The sequence below is a fragment of the Lycorma delicatula genome, chromosome 11 (genome assembly GCF_047948215.1).
Source record: "Lycorma delicatula isolate Av1 chromosome 11, ASM4794821v1, whole genome shotgun sequence".
NCBI classification, from domain to species: Eukaryota; Metazoa; Arthropoda; class Insecta; order Hemiptera; family Fulgoridae; genus Lycorma; species Lycorma delicatula.
This window is the reverse complement of record NC_134465.1, coordinates 77,221,128-77,242,660: the sequence shown is the minus strand read 5'-3', so window position 1 is coordinate 77,242,660 and position 21,533 is coordinate 77,221,128. Positions and strand designations below refer to the sequence as shown.

The 21,533-nt window shown below is 34.3% G+C and overlaps 1 protein-coding gene across 3 annotated transcripts in view; it reads right to left on the bottom strand.

Moving 5' to 3' along the window:
* Nucleotides 1-21,533, bottom strand: part of LOC142332307 (regulator of telomere elongation helicase 1 homolog) — a 366,979-nt gene that overhangs the window by 135,189 nt on the left and 210,257 nt on the right. The window lies entirely within an intron of this gene.

Here is a 21,533-nt window from a genome sequence, read left to right as displayed (position 1 = left end):
GTCCTTTTAACTACGACAAAGCATAATACACACATACACAAAACAAAAAACACTTTAAACCCCCATACAATAAGTTGTAACAATTGTTTTAAACAATATCTAATTGCAGTTATTGAATGTAGTGGTTCCAAGGCCCATGACACGATATGATATTGGATTTATCCACTATCAATTGTGTTACAAATGGTGAGGAGAGAGTTTAACACAAATACATTTAGTTAAAGGTGGTCCTGAAAAAGACCGTTTTTTGGTAAAAGGATTGTTATATTCGTAAAGGTTTATATAATTTATCGTATTCAATCATTTTTTTTTCTTAAAAGATCTTCATTGGTACATATATGTATTATTACGTACTGATTCAAAATAATCATATACTTCATCAATATTAGGAGAAAGGAATTCTAGTGTATCGCTCTTAATTACGTACACTACAAATTCTTCATCTGCTAACTGCTAAGTGGAAAGGTACTAGTTAAACTTCATTATTTATACAAATTGGTAGGATGTGGTAAGTTGACTGTGTTTACCTGGTTTATAAGGAAAAGATTAAGTTTTTGTTATAATCGGAGTGTAGCGGATGTGATTGGTGATTAGGATGTAAAACATGTTATGTGGTTAATAAGCAGCGTCTCCTGTTTATGAAAAAAAAACAGTTGTTTAAACTTGAGCGGAGGTAATTGGTGATAGGCATTTCCTGTTTATAAGGAAAAAATAGCTGTAAAAACTTGAACGGATGTGTGTGCAATAGATAAGCAGGAAAAAACATGATTGTGTGGTTATTTAGCGTTATCATAAGGAAAATAATAACGATTATTATCTGCTTATTCGTTGACAAGCGGATGTACCGGGAGTATCAATAGCCACTCGTATCCGTTCTAGAATCATTCTAACAGTAGCTCTTGTAATAGAAAAATCCTCATGACTGACGGTTACAGAAAAACATTTGTCGATCAGTTAAACACGATGACGGTACATCAAAATCTAGATACTAAGAGCGTCAGCGAAATGAAAATCGACAAACCGTATGACATAATGACGCAAGTATGGTGGACACACGATATGGGAACGCAAACGAAATCAACAATGATGGTGATATAGGATGCGGACGAAAAATTATTGCGAATTTGAAAGCGGTGATAAAGCTATCGCACTTATTGACAGTAAATAAGTGCTATTTTTCGGATACTACCAATTTCTACCATGGTTACGTAAAGGCGTACACGATCTCAATACGCCTCATAGAAAAAACAACGTACTAGCTGTAAACGTGTTTGTTGCAAATGAAAAAAGAAAAGTAACTTCTAATGTAGTAACGGTAGACGGCGGACTTTTCTTCAGGTCACGTGATGAGGTAGATTGTTCTAACATCTGTGGCGATGATACCCAACCTCTCTTGGTGGCGTAGTGGCGTACGACGCGGATGGAAACTCAGAAATCGATTACGTTAAAACCAATCGATATACGAGAGGACGTCATATCGCTTCTTTTTATTTTATTTAATACAAGAATACGAAACGTAAACAAAAAGACGAAGAAAAGGATAAAGAAAACCTTCATTCATCGAAACGAATTTTTTTTTAATTTAAACCATTTTTCTTATAAAAAAAGTCCTTTTAACGACGACAAAGCATATTACACACATACACAAAACAAAAAACACTTTAAACCCCCATACAATAAGTTGTAACTATTGTTTTAAACAATATCTAATTGCACTTATTGAATGTAGTCGTTCCAAGGCCCATGACACGATATGATATTGGATTTATCCACTATCAATTGTGTTACAAATGGTGAGGAGAGAGTTTAACACAAATACATTTAGTTAAAGGTGGTCCTGAAAAACACCGTTTTTTGGTAAAAGGATTGTTATATTCGTAAAGGTTTATATAATTTATCGTATTCAATCATTTTTTTTCTAAAAAGATCTTCATTGGTACATATATGTATTATTACGTAGTGATTCAAAATAATCATATACTTCATCAATATTAGGAAAAAGGAATTCTAGTGTAAAGCTCTTAATTACGTACACTACAAATTCTTCATCTGCTAACTACTAAGTGGAAGTGTACTAGTTAAACTGCATTATTTATACAAATTGGTAGGATGTGGTGGGTTGACTGTGTTTACCTGATTTATAATGAAAAGATTAGGTTTTTGTTTTAATCGGAGTCTAGCGGATGTGATTGGTGATTAGGATGTAAAACATGTTATGTGGTTAATAAGCAGCGTCTCCTGTTTATGAGGAAAAAATAGTTGTTTAACACTTGAGCGGAGGTAATTGGTGATAGGCATTTCCTGTATATAAGGAAAAAATAGTTGTAAAAACTTGAACGGATGTGTGTGCAATAGATAAGCAGGAAAAAACATGATTGTGTGGTTATTTAGCGTTATCATAAGGAAAATAATAACGATTATTATCTGCTTATTCGTTGACAAGCGGATGTACCGGGAGTATCAATAGCCACTCGTATCCGTTCTAGAATCATTCTAACAGTAGCTCTTGTAATAGAAAAATCCTCATGACTGACGGTTACAGAAAAACATTTGTCGATCAGTTAAACACGATGACGGTACATCAAAATCTAGATACTAAGAGCGTCAGCGAAATGAAAATCGACAAACCGTATGACATAATGACGCAAGTATGGTGGACACACGATATGGGAACGCAACCGAAATCAACAATGATGGTGATATAGGATGCGGACGAAAAATTATTGCGAATTTGAAAGCGGTGATAAAGCTATCGCACTTATTGACAGTAAATAAGTGCTATTTTTCGGATACTACCAATTTCTACCATGGTTACGTAAAGGCGTACACGATCTCAATACGCCTCATAGAAAAAACAACGTACTAGCTGTAAACGTGTTTGTTGCAAATGAAAAAAGAAAAGTAACTTCTAATGTAGTAACGGTAGACGGCGGACTTTTCTTCAGGTCACGTGATGAGGTAGATTGTTCTAACATCTGTGGCGATGATACCCAACCTCTCTTGGTGGCGTAGTGGCGTACGACGCGGATGGAAACTCAGAAATCGATTACGTTAAAACCAATCGATATACGAGAGGACGTCATATCGCTTCTTTTTATTTTATTTAATACAAGAATACGAAACGTAAACAAAAAGACGAAGAAAAGGATAAAGAAAACCTTCATTCATCGAAACGAATTTTTTTTTAATTTAAACCATTTTTCTTATAAAAAAAGTCCTTTTAACGACGACAAAGCATATTACACACATACACAAAACAAAAAACACTTTAAACCCCCATACAATAAGTTGTAACTATTGTTTTAAACAATATCTAATTGCACTTATTGAATGTAGTCGTTCCAAGGCCCATGACACGATATGATATTGGATTTATCCACTATCAATTGTGTTACAAATGGTGAGGAGAGAGTTTAACACAAATACATTTAGTTAAAGGTGGTCCTGAAAAACACCGTTTTTTGGTAAAAGGATTGTTATATTCGTAAAGGTTTATATAATTTATCGTATTCAATCATTTTTTTTCTAAAAAGATCTTCATTGGTACATATATGTATTATTACGTAGTGATTCAAAATAATCATATACTTCATCAATATCGGGAAAAAGGAATTCTAGTGTATCGCTCTTAATTACGTACACTACAAATTCTTCATCTGCTAACTGCTAAGTGGAAGTGTACTAGTTAAACTGCATTATTTATACAAATTGGTAGGATGTGGTGGGTTGACTGTTTTACCTGATTTATAATGAAAAGATTAGGTTTTTGTTTTAATCGGAGTCTAGCGGATGTGATTGGTGATTAGGATGTAAAACATGTTATGTGGTTAATAAGCAGCGTCTCCTGTTTATGAAAAAAAAAACAGTTGTTTAAACTTGAGCGGAGGTAATTGGTGATAGGCATTTTCTGTTTATAAGGAAAAAATAGTTGTAAAAACTTGAACGGATGTGTGTGCAATAGATAAGCAGGAAAAAACATGATTGTGTGGTTATTTAGCGTTATCATAAGGAAAATAATAACGATTATTATCTGCTTATTCGTTGACAAGCGGATGTACCGGGAGTATCAATAGCCACTCGTATCCGTTCTAGAATCATTCTAACAGTAGCTCTTGTAATAGAAAAATCCTCATGACTGACGGTTACAGAAAAACATTTGTCGATCAGTTAAACACGATGACGGTACATCGAATTCTAGATACTAAGAGCGTCAGCGAAATCAAAATCGAAAAACCGTATGACATAATGACGCAAGTATGGTGGACACACGATATGGGAACGCAAACGAAATCAACAATGATGGTGATATAGGATGCGGACGAAAAATTATTGCGAAGTTGAAAGCGGTGATAAAGCTATCGCACTTATTGACAGTAAATAAGTGCTATTTTTCGGATACTACCAATTTCTACCATGGTTACGTAAAGGCGTACACGATCTCAATACGCCTCATAGAAAAAACAACGTACTAGCTGTAAACGTGTTTGTTGCAAATGAAAAAAGAAAAGTAACTTCTAATGTAGTAACGGTAGACGGCGGACTTTTCTTCAGGTCACGTGATGAGGTACATTGTTCTAACATCTGTGGCGATGATACCCAACCTCTCTTGGTGGCGTAGTGGCGTACGACGCGGATGGAAACTCAGAAATCGATTACGTTAAAACCAATCGATATACGAGAGGACGTCATATCGCTTCTTTTTATTTTATTTAATACAAGAATACGAAACGTAAACAAAAAGACGAAGAAAAGGATAAAGAAAACCGTCATTCATTGAAACGAATTTTTTTTTAATTTAAACCATTTTTCTTATAAAAAAAGTCCTTTTAACGACGACAAAGCATATTACACACATACACAAAACAAAAAACACTTTAAACCCCCATACAATAAGTTGTAACTATTGTTTTAAACAATATCTAATTGCACTTATTGAATGTAGTCGTTCCAAGGCCCATGACACGATATGATATTGGATTTATCCACTATCAATTGTGTTACAAATGGTGAGGAGAGAGTTTAACACAAATACATTTAGTTAAAGGTGGTCCTGAAAAACACCGTTTTTTGGTAAAAGGATTGTTATATTCGTAAAGGTTTATATAATTTATCGTATTCAATCATTTTTTTTCTAAAAAGATCTTCATTGGTACATATATGTATTATTACGTAGTGATTCAAAATAATCATATACTTCATCAATATTAGGAAAAAGGAATTCTAGTGTAAAGCTCTTAATTACGTACACTACAAATTCTTCATCTGCTAACTACTAAGTGGAAGTGTACTAGTTAAACTGCATTATTTATACAAATTGGTAGGATGTGGTGGGTTGACTGTGTTTACCTGATTTATAATGAAAAGATTAGGTTTTTGTTTTAATCGGAGTCTAGCGGATGTGATTGGTGATTAGGATGTAAAACATGTTATGTGGTTAATAAGCAGCGTCTCCTGTTTATGAGGAAAAAATAGTTGTTTAACACTTGAGCGGAGGTAATTGGTGATAGGCATTTCCTGTATATAAGGAAAAAATAGTTGTAGAAACTTGAACGGATGTGTGTGCAATAGATAAGCAGGAAAAAACATGATTGTGTGGTTATTTAGCGTTATCATAAGGAAAATAATAACGATTATTATCTGCTTATTCGTTGACAAGCGGATGTACCGGGAGTATCAATAGCCACTCGTATCCGTTCTAGAATCATTCTAACAGTAGCTCTTGTAATAGAAAAATCCTCATGACTGACGGTTACAGAAAAACATTTGTCGATCAGTTAAACACGATGACGGTACATCAAAATCTAGATACTAAGAGCGTCAGCGAAATGAAAATCGACAAACCGTATGACATAATGACGCAAGTATGGTGGACACACGATATGGGAACGCAACCGAAATCAACAATGATGGTGATATAGGATGCGGACGAAAAATTATTGCGAATTTGAAAGCGGTGATAAAGCTATCGCACTTATTGACAGTAAATAAGTGCTATTTTTCGGATACTACCAATTTCTACCATGGTTACGTAAAGGCGTACACGATCTCAATACGCCTCATAGAAAAAACAACGTACTAGCTGTAAACGTGTTTGTTGCAAATGAAAAAAGAAAAGTAACTTCTAATGTAGTAACGGTAGACGGCGGACTTTTCTTCAGGTCACGTGATGAGGTAGATTGTTCTAACATCTGTGGCGATGATACCCAACCTCTCTTGGTGGCGTAGTGGCGTACGACGCGGATGGAAACTCAGAAATCGATTACGTTAAAACCAATCGATATACGAGAGGACGTCATATCGCTTCTTTTTATTTTATTTAATACAAGAATACGAAACGTAAACAAAAAGACGAAGAAAAGGATAAAGAAAACCGTCATTCATCGAAACGAATTTTTTTTTAATTTAAACCATTTTTCTTATAAAAAAAGTCCTTTTAACTACGACAAAGCATAATACACACATACACAAAACAAAAAACACTTTAAACCCCCATACAATAAGTTGTAACAATTGTTTTAAACAATATCTAATTGCAGTTATTGAATGTAGTGGTTCCAAGGCCCATGACACGATATGATATTGGATTTATCCACTATCAATTGTGTTACAAATGGTGAGGAGAGAGTTTAACACAAATACATTTAGTTAAAGGTGGTCCTGAAAAAGACCGTTTTTTGGTAAAAGGATTGTTATATTCGTAAAGGTTTATATAATTTATCGTATTCAATCATTTTTTTTTCTTAAAAGATCTTCATTGGTACATATATGTATTATTACGTACTGATTCAAAATAATCATATACTTCATCAATATTAGGAGAAAGGAATTCTAGTGTATCGCTCTTAATTACGTACACTACAAATTCTTCATCTGCTAACTGCTAAGTGGAAAGGTACTAGTTAAACTTCATTATTTATACAAATTGGTAGGATGTGGTAAGTTGACTGTGTTTACCTGGTTTATAAGGAAAAGATTAAGTTTTTGTTATAATCGGAGTGTAGCGGATGTGATTGGTGATTAGGATGTAAAACATGTTATGTGGTTAATAAGCAGCGTCTCCTGTTTATGAAAAAAAAACAGTTGTTTAAACTTGAGCGGAGGTAATTGGTGATAGGCATTTCCTGTTTATAAGGAAAAAATAGCTGTAAAAACTTGAACGGATGTGTGTGCAATAGATAAGCAGGAAAAAACATGATTGTGTGGTTATTTAGCGTTATCATAAGGAAAATAATAACGATTATTATCTGCTTATTCGTTGACAAGCGGATGTACCGGGAGTATCAATAGCCACTCGTATCCGTTCTAGAATCATTCTAACAGTAGCTCTTGTAATAGAAAAATCCTCATGACTGACGGTTACAGAAAAACATTTGTCGATCAGTTAAACACGATGACGGTACATCAAAATCTAGATACTAAGAGCGTCAGCGAAATGAAAATCGACAAACCGTATGACATAATGACGCAAGTATGGTGGACACACGATATGGGAACGCAAACGAAATCAACAATGATGGTGATATAGGATGCGGACGAAAAATTATTGCGAATTTGAAAGCGGTGATAAAGCTATCGCACTTATTGACAGTAAATAAGTGCTATTTTTCGGATACTACCAATTTCTACCATGGTTACGTAAAGGCGTACACGATCTCAATACGCCTCATAGAAAAAACAACGTACTAGCTGTAAACGTGTTTGTTGCAAATGAAAAAAGAAAAGTAACTTCTAATGTAGTAACGGTAGACGGCGGACTTTTCTTCAGGTCACGTGATGAGGTAGATTGTTCTAACATCTGTGGCGATGATACCCAACCTCTCTTGGTGGCGTAGTGGCGTACGACGCGGATGGAAACTCAGAAATCGATTACGTTAAAACCAATCGATATACGAGAGGACGTCATATCGCTTCTTTTTATTTTATTTAATACAAGAATACGAAACGTAAACAAAAAGACGAAGAAAAGGATAAAGAAAACCTTCATTCATCGAAACGAATTTTTTTTTAATTTAAACCATTTTTCTTATAAAAAAAGTCCTTTTAACGACGACAAAGCATATTACACACATACACAAAACAAAAAACACTTTAAACCCCCATACAATAAGTTGTAACTATTGTTTTAAACAATATCTAATTGCACTTATTGAATGTAGTCGTTCCAAGGCCCATGACACGATATGATATTGGATTTATCCACTATCAATTGTGTTACAAATGGTGAGGAGAGAGTTTAACACAAATACATTTAGTTAAAGGTGGTCCTGAAAAACACCGTTTTTTGGTAAAAGGATTGTTATATTCGTAAAGGTTTATATAATTTATCGTATTCAATCATTTTTTTTCTAAAAAGATCTTCATTGGTACATATATGTATTATTACGTAGTGATTCAAAATAATCATATACTTCATCAATATTAGGAAAAAGGAATTCTAGTGTAAAGCTCTTAATTACGTACACTACAAATTCTTCATCTGCTAACTACTAAGTGGAAGTGTACTAGTTAAACTGCATTATTTATACAAATTGGTAGGATGTGGTGGGTTGACTGTGTTTACCTGATTTATAATGAAAAGATTAGGTTTTTGTTTTAATCGGAGTCTAGCGGATGTGATTGGTGATTAGGATGTAAAACATGTTATGTGGTTAATAAGCAGCGTCTCCTGTTTATGAGGAAAAAATAGTTGTTTAACACTTGAGCGGAGGTAATTGGTGATAGGCATTTCCTGTATATAAGGAAAAAATAGTTGTAAAAACTTGAACGGATGTGTGTGCAATAGATAAGCAGGAAAAAACATGATTGTGTGGTTATTTAGCGTTATCATAAGGAAAATAATAACGATTATTATCTGCTTATTCGTTGACAAGCGGATGTACCGGGAGTATCAATAGCCACTCGTATCCGTTCTAGAATCATTCTAACAGTAGCTCTTGTAATAGAAAAATCCTCATGACTGACGGTTACAGAAAAACATTTGTCGATCAGTTAAACACGATGACGGTACATCAAAATCTAGATACTAAGAGCGTCAGCGAAATGAAAATCGACAAACCGTATGACATAATGACGCAAGTATGGTGGACACACGATATGGGAACGCAACCGAAATCAACAATGATGGTGATATAGGATGCGGACGAAAAATTATTGCGAATTTGAAAGCGGTGATAAAGCTATCGCACTTATTGACAGTAAATAAGTGCTATTTTTCGGATACTACCAATTTCTACCATGGTTACGTAAAGGCGTACACGATCTCAATACGCCTCATAGAAAAAACAACGTACTAGCTGTAAACGTGTTTGTTGCAAATGAAAAAAGAAAAGTAACTTCTAATGTAGTAACGGTAGACGGCGGACTTTTCTTCAGGTCACGTGATGAGGTAGATTGTTCTAACATCTGTGGCGATGATACCCAACCTCTCTTGGTGGCGTAGTGGCGTACGACGCGGATGGAAACTCAGAAATCGATTACGTTAAAACCAATCGATATACGAGAGGACGTCATATCGCTTCTTTTTATTTTATTTAATACAAGAATACGAAACGTAAACAAAAAGACGAAGAAAAGGATAAAGAAAACCTTCATTCATCGAAACGAATTTTTTTTTAATTTAAACCATTTTTCTTATAAAAAAAGTCCTTTTAACGACGACAAAGCATATTACACACATACACAAAACAAAAAACACTTTAAACCCCCATACAATAAGTTGTAACTATTGTTTTAAACAATATCTAATTGCACTTATTGAATGTAGTCGTTCCAAGGCCCATGACACGATATGATATTGGATTTATCCACTATCAATTGTGTTACAAATGGTGAGGAGAGAGTTTAACACAAATACATTTAGTTAAAGGTGGTCCTGAAAAACACCGTTTTTTGGTAAAAGGATTGTTATATTCGTAAAGGTTTATATAATTTATCGTATTCAATCATTTTTTTTCTAAAAAGATCTTCATTGGTACATATATGTATTATTACGTAGTGATTCAAAATAATCATATACTTCATCAATATCGGGAAAAAGGAATTCTAGTGTATCGCTCTTAATTACGTACACTACAAATTCTTCATCTGCTAACTGCTAAGTGGAAGTGTACTAGTTAAACTGCATTATTTATACAAATTGGTAGGATGTGGTGGGTTGACTGTTTTACCTGATTTATAATGAAAAGATTAGGTTTTTGTTTTAATCGGAGTCTAGCGGATGTGATTGGTGATTAGGATGTAAAACATGTTATGTGGTTAATAAGCAGCGTCTCCTGTTTATGAAAAAAAAAACAGTTGTTTAAACTTGAGCGGAGGTAATTGGTGATAGGCATTTTCTGTTTATAAGGAAAAAATAGTTGTAAAAACTTGAACGGATGTGTGTGCAATAGATAAGCAGGAAAAAACATGATTGTGTGGTTATTTAGCGTTATCATAAGGAAAATAATAACGATTATTATCTGCTTATTCGTTGACAAGCGGATGTACCGGGAGTATCAATAGCCACTCGTATCCGTTCTAGAATCATTCTAACAGTAGCTCTTGTAATAGAAAAATCCTCATGACTGACGGTTACAGAAAAACATTTGTCGATCAGTTAAACACGATGACGGTACATCGAATTCTAGATACTAAGAGCGTCAGCGAAATCAAAATCGAAAAACCGTATGACATAATGACGCAAGTATGGTGGACACACGATATGGGAACGCAAACGAAATCAACAATGATGGTGATATAGGATGCGGACGAAAAATTATTGCGAAGTTGAAAGCGGTGATAAAGCTATCGCACTTATTGACAGTAAATAAGTGCTATTTTTCGGATACTACCAATTTCTACCATGGTTACGTAAAGGCGTACACGATCTCAATACGCCTCATAGAAAAAACAACGTACTAGCTGTAAACGTGTTTGTTGCAAATGAAAAAAGAAAAGTAACTTCTAATGTAGTAACGGTAGACGGCGGACTTTTCTTCAGGTCACGTGATGAGGTACATTGTTCTAACATCTGTGGCGATGATACCCAACCTCTCTTGGTGGCGTAGTGGCGTACGACGCGGATGGAAACTCAGAAATCGATTACGTTAAAACCAATCGATATACGAGAGGACGTCATATCGCTTCTTTTTATTTTATTTAATACAAGAATACGAAACGTAAACAAAAAGACGAAGAAAAGGATAAAGAAAACCGTCATTCATTGAAACGAATTTTTTTTTAATTTAAACCATTTTTCTTATAAAAAAAGTCCTTTTAACGACGACAAAGCATATTACACACATACACAAAACAAAAAACACTTTAAACCCCCATACAATAAGTTGTAACTATTGTTTTAAACAATATCTAATTGCACTTATTGAATGTAGTCGTTCCAAGGCCCATGACACGATATGATATTGGATTTATCCACTATCAATTGTGTTACAAATGGTGAGGAGAGAGTTTAACACAAATACATTTAGTTAAAGGTGGTCCTGAAAAACACCGTTTTTTGGTAAAAGGATTGTTATATTCGTAAAGGTTTATATAATTTATCGTATTCAATCATTTTTTTTCTAAAAAGATCTTCATTGGTACATATATGTATTATTACGTAGTGATTCAAAATAATCATATACTTCATCAATATTAGGAAAAAGGAATTCTAGTGTAAAGCTCTTAATTACGTACACTACAAATTCTTCATCTGCTAACTACTAAGTGGAAGTGTACTAGTTAAACTGCATTATTTATACAAATTGGTAGGATGTGGTGGGTTGACTGTGTTTACCTGATTTATAATGAAAAGATTAGGTTTTTGTTTTAATCGGAGTCTAGCGGATGTGATTGGTGATTAGGATGTAAAACATGTTATGTGGTTAATAAGCAGCGTCTCCTGTTTATGAGGAAAAAATAGTTGTTTAACACTTGAGCGGAGGTAATTGGTGATAGGCATTTCCTGTATATAAGGAAAAAATAGTTGTAGAAACTTGAACGGATGTGTGTGCAATAGATAAGCAGGAAAAAACATGATTGTGTGGTTATTTAGCGTTATCATAAGGAAAATAATAACGATTATTATCTGCTTATTCGTTGACAAGCGGATGTACCGGGAGTATCAATAGCCACTCGTATCCGTTCTAGAATCATTCTAACAGTAGCTCTTGTAATAGAAAAATCCTCATGACTGACGGTTACAGAAAAACATTTGTCGATCAGTTAAACACGATGACGGTACATCAAAATCTAGATACTAAGAGCGTCAGCGAAATGAAAATCGACAAACCGTATGACATAATGACGCAAGTATGGTGGACACACGATATGGGAACGCAACCGAAATCAACAATGATGGTGATATAGGATGCGGACGAAAAATTATTGCGAATTTGAAAGCGGTGATAAAGCTATCGCACTTATTGACAGTAAATAAGTGCTATTTTTCGGATACTACCAATTTCTACCATGGTTACGTAAAGGCGTACACGATCTCAATACGCCTCATAGAAAAAACAACGTACTAGCTGTAAACGTGTTTGTTGCAAATGAAAAAAGAAAAGTAACTTCTAATGTAGTAACGGTAGACGGCGGACTTTTCTTCAGGTCACGTGATGAGGTAGATTGTTCTAACATCTGTGGCGATGATACCCAACCTCTCTTGGTGGCGTAGTGGCGTACGACGCGGATGGAAACTCAGAAATCGATTACGTTAAAACCAATCGATATACGAGAGGACGTCATATCGCTTCTTTTTATTTTATTTAATACAAGAATACGAAACGTAAACAAAAAGACGAAGAAAAGGATAAAGAAAACCGTCATTCATCGAAACGAATTTTTTTTTAATTTAAACCATTTTTCTTATAAAAAAAGTCCTTTTAACTACGACAAAGCATAATACACACATACACAAAACAAAAAACACTTTAAACCCCCATACAATAAGTTGTAACAATTGTTTTAAACAATATCTAATTGCAGTTATTGAATGTAGTGGTTCCAAGGCCCATGACACGATATGATATTGGATTTATCCACTATCAATTGTGTTACAAATGGTGAGGAGAGAGTTTAACACAAATACATTTAGTTAAAGGTGGTCCTGAAAAAGACCGTTTTTTGGTAAAAGGATTGTTATATTCGTAAAGGTTTATATAATTTATCGTATTCAATCATTTTTTTTTCTTAAAAGATCTTCATTGGTACATATATGTATTATTACGTACTGATTCAAAATAATCATATACTTCATCAATATTAGGAGAAAGGAATTCTAGTGTATCGCTCTTAATTACGTACACTACAAATTCTTCATCTGCTAACTGCTAAGTGGAAAGGTACTAGTTAAACTTCATTATTTATACAAATTGGTAGGATGTGGTAAGTTGACTGTGTTTACCTGGTTTATAAGGAAAAGATTAAGTTTTTGTTATAATCGGAGTGTAGCGGATGTGATTGGTGATTAGGATGTAAAACATGTTATGTGGTTAATAAGCAGCGTCTCCTGTTTATGAAAAAAAAACAGTTGTTTAAACTTGAGCGGAGGTAATTGGTGATAGGCATTTCCTGTTTATAAGGAAAAAATAGCTGTAAAAACTTGAACGGATGTGTGTGCAATAGATAAGCAGGAAAAAACATGATTGTGTGGTTATTTAGCGTTATCATAAGGAAAATAATAACGATTATTATCTGCTTATTCGTTGACAAGCGGATGTACCGGGAGTATCAATAGCCACTCGTATCCGTTCTAGAATCATTCTAACAGTAGCTCTTGTAATAGAAAAATCCTCATGACTGACGGTTACAGAAAAACATTTGTCGATCAGTTAAACACGATGACGGTACATCAAAATCTAGATACTAAGAGCGTCAGCGAAATGAAAATCGACAAACCGTATGACATAATGACGCAAGTATGGTGGACACACGATATGGGAACGCAAACGAAATCAACAATGATGGTGATATAGGATGCGGACGAAAAATTATTGCGAATTTGAAAGCGGTGATAAAGCTATCGCACTTATTGACAGTAAATAAGTGCTATTTTTCGGATACTACCAATTTCTACCATGGTTACGTAAAGGCGTACACGATCTCAATACGCCTCATAGAAAAAACAACGTACTAGCTGTAAACGTGTTTGTTGCAAATGAAAAAAGAAAAGTAACTTCTAATGTAGTAACGGTAGACGGCGGACTTTTCTTCAGGTCACGTGATGAGGTAGATTGTTCTAACATCTGTGGCGATGATACCCAACCTCTCTTGGTGGCGTAGTGGCGTACGACGCGGATGGAAACTCAGAAATCGATTACGTTAAAACCAATCGATATACGAGAGGACGTCATATCGCTTCTTTTTATTTTATTTAATACAAGAATACGAAACGTAAACAAAAAGACGAAGAAAAGGATAAAGAAAACCTTCATTCATCGAAACGAATTTTTTTTTAATTTAAACCATTTTTCTTATAAAAAAAGTCCTTTTAACGACGACAAAGCATATTACACACATACACAAAACAAAAAACACTTTAAACCCCCATACAATAAGTTGTAACTATTGTTTTAAACAATATCTAATTGCACTTATTGAATGTAGTCGTTCCAAGGCCCATGACACGATATGATATTGGATTTATCCACTATCAATTGTGTTACAAATGGTGAGGAGAGAGTTTAACACAAATACATTTAGTTAAAGGTGGTCCTGAAAAACACCGTTTTTTGGTAAAAGGATTGTTATATTCGTAAAGGTTTATATAATTTATCGTATTCAATCATTTTTTTTCTAAAAAGATCTTCATTGGTACATATATGTATTATTACGTAGTGATTCAAAATAATCATATACTTCATCAATATTAGGAAAAAGGAATTCTAGTGTAAAGCTCTTAATTACGTACACTACAAATTCTTCATCTGCTAACTACTAAGTGGAAGTGTACTAGTTAAACTGCATTATTTATACAAATTGGTAGGATGTGGTGGGTTGACTGTGTTTACCTGATTTATAATGAAAAGATTAGGTTTTTGTTTTAATCGGAGTCTAGCGGATGTGATTGGTGATTAGGATGTAAAACATGTTATGTGGTTAATAAGCAGCGTCTCCTGTTTATGAGGAAAAAATAGTTGTTTAACACTTGAGCGGAGGTAATTGGTGATAGGCATTTCCTGTATATAAGGAAAAAATAGTTGTAAAAACTTGAACGGATGTGTGTGCAATAGATAAGCAGGAAAAAACATGATTGTGTGGTTATTTAGCGTTATCATAAGGAAAATAATAACGATTATTATCTGCTTATTCGTTGACAAGCGGATGTACCGGGAGTATCAATAGCCACTCGTATCCGTTCTAGAATCATTCTAACAGTAGCTCTTGTAATAGAAAAATCCTCATGACTGACGGTTACAGAAAAACATTTGTCGATCAGTTAAACACGATGACGGTACATCAAAATCTAGATACTAAGAGCGTCAGCGAAATGAAAATCGACAAACCGTATGACATAATGACGCAAGTATGGTGGACACACGATATGGGAACGCAACCGAAATCAACAATGATGGTGATATAGGATGCGGACGAAAAATTATTGCGAATTTGAAAGCGGTGATAAAGCTATCGCACTTATTGACAGTAAATAAGTGCTATTTTTCGGATACTACCAATTTCTACCATGGTTACGTAAAGGCGTACACGATCTCAATACGCCTCATAGAAAAAACAACGTACTAGCTGTAAACGTGTTTGTTGCAAATGAAAAAAGAAAAGTAACTTCTAATGTAGTAACGGTAGACGGCGGACTTTTCTTCAGGTCACGTGATGAGGTAGATTGTTCTAACATCTGTGGCGATGATACCCAACCTCTCTTGGTGGCGTAGTGGCGTACGACGCGGATGGAAACTCAGAAATCGATTACGTTAAAACCAATCGATATACGAGAGGACGTCATATCGCTTCTTTTTATTTTATTTAATACAAGAATACGAAACGTAAACAAAAAGACGAAGAAAAGGATAAAGAAAACCTTCATTCATCGAAACGAATTTTTTTTTAATTTAAACCATTTTTCTTATAAAAAAAGTCCTTTTAACGACGACAAAGCATATTACACACATACACAAAACAAAAAACACTTTAAACCCCCATACAATAAGTTGTAACTATTGTTTTAAACAATATCTAATTGCACTTATTGAATGTAGTCGTTCCAAGGCCCATGACACGATATGATATTGGATTTATCCACTATCAATTGTGTTACAAATGGTGAGGAGAGAGTTTAACACAAATACATTTAGTTAAAGGTGGTCCTGAAAAACACCGTTTTTTGGTAAAAGGATTGTTATATTCGTAAAGGTTTATATAATTTATCGTATTCAATCATTTTTTTTCTAAAAAGATCTTCATTGGTACATATATGTATTATTACGTAGTGATTCAAAATAATCATATACTTCATCAATATCGGGAAAAAGGAATTCTAGTGTATCGCTCTTAATTACGTACACTACAAATTCTTCATCTGCTAACTGCTAAGTGGAAGTGTACTAGTTAAACTGCATTATTTATACAAATTGGTAGGATGTGGTGGGTTGACTGTTTTACCTGATTTATAATGAAAAGATTAGGTTTTTGTTTTAATCGGAGTCTAGCGGATGTGATTGGTGATTAGGATGTAAAACATGTTATGTGGTTAATAAGCAGCGTCTCCTGTTTATGAAAAAAAAAACAGTTGTTTAAACTTGAGCGGAGGTAATTGGTGATAGGCATTTTCTGTTTATAAGGAAAAAATAGTTGTAAAAACTTGAACGGATGTGTGTGCAATAGATAAGCAGGAAAAAACATGATTGTGTGGTTATTTAGCGTTATCATAAGGAAAATAATAACGATTATTATCTGCTTATTCGTTGACAAGCGGATGTACCGGGAGTATCAATAGCCACTCGTATCCGTTCTAGAATCATTCTAACAGTAGCTCTTGTAATAGAAAAATCCTCATGACTGACGGTTACAGAAAAACATTTGTCGATCAGTTAAACACGATGACGGTACATCGAATTCTAGATACTAAGAGCGTCAGCGAAATCAAAATCGAAAAACCGTATGACATAATGACGCAAGTATGGTGGACACACGATATGGGAACGCAAACGAAATCAACAATGATGGTGATATAGGATGCGGACGAAAAATTATTGCGAAGTTGAAAGCGGTGATAAAGCTATCGCACTTATTGACAGTAAATAAGTGCTATTTTTCGGATACTACCAATTTCTACCATGGTTACGTAAAGGCGTACACGATCTCAATACGCCTCATAGAAAAAACAACGTACTAGCTGTAAACGTGTTTGTTGCAAATGAAAAAAGAAAAGTAACTTCTAATGTAGTAACGGTAGACGGCGGACTTTTCTTCAGGTCACGTGATGAGGTACATTGTTCTAACATCTGTGGCGATGATACCCAACCTCTCTTGGTGGCGTAGTGGCGTACGACGCGGATGGAAACTCAGAAATCGATTACGTTAAAACCAATCGATATACGAGAGGACGTCATATCGCTTCTTTTTATTTTATTTAATACAAGAATACGAAACGTAAACAAAAAGACGAAGAAAAGGATAAAGAAAACCGTCATTCATTGAAACGAATTTTTTTTTAATTTAAACCATTTTTCTTATAAAAAAAGTCCTTTTAACGACGACAAAGCATATTACACACATACACAAAACAAAAAACACTTTAAACCCCCATACAATAAGTTGTAACTATTGTTTTAAACAATATCTAATTGCACTTATTGAATGTAGTCGTTCCAAGGCCCATGACACGATATGATATTGGATTTATCCACTATCAATTGTGTTACAAATGGTGAGGAGAGAGTTTAACACAAATACATTTAGTTAAAGGTGGTCCTGAAAAACACCGTTTTTTGGTAAAAGGATTGTTATATTCGTAAAGGTTTATATAATTTATCGTATTCAATCATTTTTTTTCTAAAAAGATCTTCATTGGTACATATATGTATTATTACGTAGTGATTCAAAATAATCATATACTTCATCAATATTAGGAAAAAGGAATTCTAGTGTAAAGCTCTTAATTACGTACACTACAAATTCTTCATCTGCTAACTACTAAGTGGAAGTGTACTAGTTAAACTGCATTATTTATACAAATTGGTAGGATGTGGTGGGTTGACTGTGTTTACCTGATTTATAATGAAAAGATTAGGTTTTTGTTTTAATCGGAGTCTAGCGGATGTGATTGGTGATTAGGATGTAAAACATGTTATGTGGTTAATAAGCAGCGTCTCCTGTTTATGAGGAAAAAATAGTTGTTTAACACTTGAGCGGAGGTAATTGGTGATAGGCATTTCCTGTATATAAGGAAAAAATAGTTGTAGAAACTTGAACGGATGTGTGTGCAATAGATAAGCAGGAAAAAACATGATTGTGTGGTTATTTAGCGTTATCATAAGGAAAATAATAACGATTATTATCTGCTTATTCGTTGACAAGCGGATGTACCGGGAGTATCAATAGCCACTCGTATCCGTTCTAGAATCATTCTAACAGTAGCTCTTGTAATAGAAAAATCCTCATGACTGACGGTTACAGAAAAACATTTGTCGATCAGTTAAACACGATGACGGTACATCAAAATCTAGATACTAAGAGCGTCAGCGAAATGAAAATCGACAAACCGTATGACATAATGACGCAAGTATGGTGGACACACGATATGGGAACGCAACCGAAATCAACAATGATGGTGATATAGGATGCGGACGAAAAATTATTGCGAATTTGAAAGCGGTGATAAAGCTATCGCACTTATTGACAGTAAATAAGTGCTATTTTTCGGATACTACCAATTTCTACCATGGTTACGTAAAGGCGTACACGATCTCAATACGCCTCATAGAAAAAACAACGTACTAGCTGTAAACGTGTTTGTTGCAAATGAAAAAAGAAAAGTAACTTCTAATGTAGTAACGGTAGACGGCGGACTTTTCTTCAGGTCACGTGATGAGGTAGATTGTTCTAACATCTGTGGCGATGATACCCAACCTCTCTTGGTGGCGTAGTGGCGTACGACGCGGATGGAAACTCAGAAATCGATTACGTTAAAACCAATCGATATACGAGAGGACGTCATATCGCTTCTTTTTATTTTATTTAATACAAGAATACGAAACGTAAACAAAAAGACGAAGAAAAGGATAAAGAAAACCTTCATTCATCGAAACGAATTTTTTTTTAATTTAAACCATTTTTCTTATAAAAAAAGTCCTTTTAACGACGACAAAGCATATTACACACATACACAAAACAAAAAACACTTTAAACCCCCATACAATAAGTTGTAACTATTGTTTTAAACAATATCTAATTGCACTTATTGAATGTAGTCGTTCCAAGGCCCATGACACGATATGATATTGGATTTATCCACTATCAATTGTGTTACAAATGGTGAGGAGAGAGTTTAACACAAATACATTTAGTTAAAGGTGGTCCTGAAAAACACCGTTTTTTGGTAAAAGGATTGTTATATTCGTAAAGGTTTATATAATTTATCGTATTCAATCATTTTTTTTCTAAAAAGATCTTCATTGGTACATATATGTATTATTACGTAGTGATTCAAAGTAATCATATACTTCATCAATATTGGGAAAAAGGAATTCTAGTGTATCGCTCTTAATTACGTACACTACAAATTCTTCATCTGCTAACTGCTAAGTGGAAGTGTACTAGTTAAACTGCATTATTTATACAAATTGGTAGGATGTGGTGGGTTGACTGTGTTTACCTGATTTATAATGAAAAGATTAGGTTTTTGTTTTAATCGGAGTCTAGCGGATGTGATTGGTGATTAGGATGTAAAACATGTTATGTGGTTAATAAGCAGCGTCTCCTGTTTATGAAAAAAAAACAGTTGTTTAAACTTGAGCGGAGGTAATTGGTGATAGGCATTTTCTGTTTATAAGGAAAAAATAGTTGTAAAAACTTGAACGGATGTGTGTGCAATAGATAAGCAGGAAAAAACATGATTGTGTGGTTATTTAGCGTTATCATAAGGAAAATAATAACGATTATTATCTGCTTATTCGTTGACAAGCGGATGTACCGGGAGTATCAATAGCCACTCGTATCCGTTCTAGAATCATTCTAACAGTAGCTCTTGTAATAGAAAAATCCTCATGACTGACGGTTACAGAAAAACATTTGTCGATCAGTTAAACACGATGACGGTACATCAAAATCTAGATACTAAGAGCGTCAGCGAAATGAAAATCGACAAACCGTATGACATAATGACGCAAGTATGGTGGACACACGATATGGGAACGCAAACGAAATCAACAATGATGGTGATATAGGATGCGGACGAAAAATTATTGCGAATTTGAAAGCGGTGATAAAGCTATCGCACTTATTGACAGTAAATAAGTGCTATTTTTCGGATACTACCAATTTCTACCATGGTTACGTAAAGGCGTACACGATCTCAATACGCCTCATAGAAAAAACAACGTACTAGCTGTAAACGTGTTTGTTGCAAATGAAAAAAGAAAAGTAACTTCTAATGTAGTAACGGTAGACGGCGGACTTTTCTTCAGGTCACGTGATGAGGTAGATTGTTCTAACATCTGTGGCGATGATACCCAACCTCTCTTGGTGGCGTAGTGGCGTACGACGCGGATGGAAACTCAGAAATCGATTACGTTAAAACCAATCGATATACGAGAGGACGTCATATCGCTTCTTTTTATTTTATTTAATACAAGAATACGAAACGTAAACAAAAAGACGAAGAAAAGGATAAAGAAAACCTTCATTCATCGAAACGAATTTTTTTTTAATTTAAACCATTTTTCTTATAAAAAAAGTCCTTTTAACGACGACAAAGCATATTACACACATACACAAAACAAAAAACACTTTAAACCCCCATACAATAAGTTGTAACTATTGTTTTAAACAATATCTAATTGCAGTTATTGAATGTAGTGGTTCCAAGGCCCATGACACGATATGATATTGGATTTATCCACTATCAATTGTGTTACAAATGGTGAGGAGAGAGTTTAACACAAATACATTTAGTTAAAGGTGGTCCTGAAAAAGACCGTTTTTTGGTAAAAAGATTGTTATATTCGTAAAGGTTTATATAATTTATCGTATTCAATCATTTTTTTTTCTTAAAAGATCTTCATTGGTACATATATGTATTATTACGTACTGATTCAAAATAATCATATACTTCATCAATATTAGGAGAAAGGAATTCTAGTGTATCGCTCTTAATTACGTACACTACAAATTCTTCATCTGCTAACTGCTAAGTGGAAAGGTACTAGTTAAACTTCATTATTTATACAAATTGGTAGGATGTGGTGGGTTGACTGTGTTTACCTGGTTTATAAGGAAAAGATTAAGTTTTTGTTATAATCGGAGTGTAGCGGATGTGATTGGTGATTAGGATGTAAAACATGTTATGTGGTTAATAAGCAGCGTCTCCTATTTTAAGGAAA